The sequence below is a fragment of the Cyprinodon variegatus genome, unplaced genomic scaffold, assembly GCF_000732505.1.
Source record: "Cyprinodon variegatus isolate N-32 unplaced genomic scaffold, C_variegatus-1.0 Scaffold558, whole genome shotgun sequence".
Taxonomy (NCBI): domain Eukaryota; kingdom Metazoa; phylum Chordata; class Actinopteri; order Cyprinodontiformes; family Cyprinodontidae; genus Cyprinodon; species Cyprinodon variegatus.
Window position 1 is genome coordinate 423154 of NW_015151011.1, and position 1790 is coordinate 424943.

At 46.8% G+C, this 1790-nt stretch overlaps 1 protein-coding gene across 1 annotated transcript in view; it reads left to right on the forward strand.

Moving 5' to 3' along the window:
- Positions 1-610: 610 nt before the first annotated feature.
- Positions 611-1790, forward strand: part of rab27b (RAB27B, member RAS oncogene family) — a 71188-nt gene continuing 70008 nt past the window's right edge. The window contains exon 1 of the mRNA XM_015391729.1: positions 611-831. The gene's annotated coding sequence lies outside the window, so the exon portion shown is untranslated. The remainder of the gene's footprint in view (positions 832-1790) is intronic.

Consider the following 1790-nt stretch of genomic DNA (forward strand, 5'->3'; position numbering starts at 1 on the left):
TTTCTAAGTCACCAATTTAGTGCTACTTGGTCCCAATGGAATTTCCCATTGGGAACCTGCTAGTGCTAAGTTGCTAACTGGTTAGCAAGATGCTTCCAACAAACCGGCCACAACCAAACCTGCTTGAGCACCTTCTGTCAAAACAATCCCGCCCCCTAGCTAAACGACCAATCCCATTCACTAAATTAACTCGTGTAAAGTCGGCGGGTCCCCCCTGGACAGGTCTCCAGTCCATCACAGAGCAACATAGAGACAAACAACCATTCACACTCAAACCTAAGGAGATTTTAGAGAAGCCATTTAACCTAACAGTCAGGTTTTTGGACAGTGGGAGGAAGCTGGAGTACCCGGAGAGAACCCACGCATGCTCAGGGAGAACATGCTAATCCCATGCAGAAAGAAACCCCGGGAATTGAACCCAGAACCTTCTTGCTGCAAGGCAGCAGTGCTACCCACTGCGCCACTGAGCAGCCATGGATGGATCCCTCTTATAAAATAAGACAAAAGCACTGTGCCTTTAAATCACCATGGTAACACAGAAGCGCATCTCTCGCAAAGAGCTTGGAAATCCGACTTTACGTGTAGTCCCTGAAGGCATCGTGAGCGTCGGTCCCCCACCCCTGAAGCCAAAGGAGCCACATCCATCAGAGCCGCTGCTCCCACGGAGGTCCTCAGCCACCGAGCGCTCCTCCTCCGAAGCAGCGGAGCCTCCCGTCCATCACAACCGGGGAGGCGATGCGACGTCCGGGAGGAGAGAGGGAAGAGGAGAGCCAGCGGCCCGGCAGCAGCGCGCACCTGACGGCAGCATCGGAGTAGTTTCATCACAGAGAGGTGAGGCTTTCTGCTGCGGGGGGAGCAGGCAGGTGTTTAGGCTCCTGCTCGGTGAGGAGGTCCGGTCGTGTCCAGCAGCGGTGACTGGCAGCCGGGATGAGTCATAGCCTGGGAGCGCAGGGCTGCGCTGCTGGAGCAGAAAAGTCTGCAGCCTCCAGAGCTTCACTATCAGCTGCTGCACATGCAAAGCACTGTTAGATGGAAGAGCTTCTACTGGCTGCACAGCCTGCATGAGCTGGAGATAAACACAACATGCAGAACAGCCATTAATGCTTCTAACTGCTTCTAACTGTTCGCTCTAAAAAACCAACACCTCTGAAACTTCTGGATTTTCTGGACATTAAGATGATTAAAGTCACAAACAGTCCAAATACAGACGCGATTAGGAGAAGATAAGCCTGAAGTTTGCTTTTAAAGCCCAGAATCTAACAGGAAGTGAGGAAAGTTAAGTGGAAGGAAAAAGTTTGCTTATGGAAACAAAGTTTTGCTCCTTTTTCCCGCTTTCATTGATGCTGTTTCCTGCTGAAACATACTGCATTCACCAAAGGAAAAAAAATCAGACAGCTTATATCATAATTACACGATCAGTATCTCGTAATTATGAAATCTTTTCTCATAATTATGAGATACTGATCTGTTAATTAGCAGAAAAGATCTCAATATGATCTTATCTTGTAAAACGAGAAAATATCTAATAATTAAGATTATTAAAAAAGATTATTAATAATGAGATATTTTCTCGTACTTCTACCGTAGGTCCCCATGGCTCAGCATGTTTTATATTCAAATCATTTAGCCTTCAGCAGAACGCTATCTGACCTCATTTGAATCTGTTGGAGAGCTGAACCTGCAAGAGTCTGATGCAGCAAACTCATTCTCTGGTGTCATAAATAGAGACGAACTTTGTTTTAATCCCATCAAGAGCTGTTATAAAGATCAAAAAGTTGCAAAAAGGAATA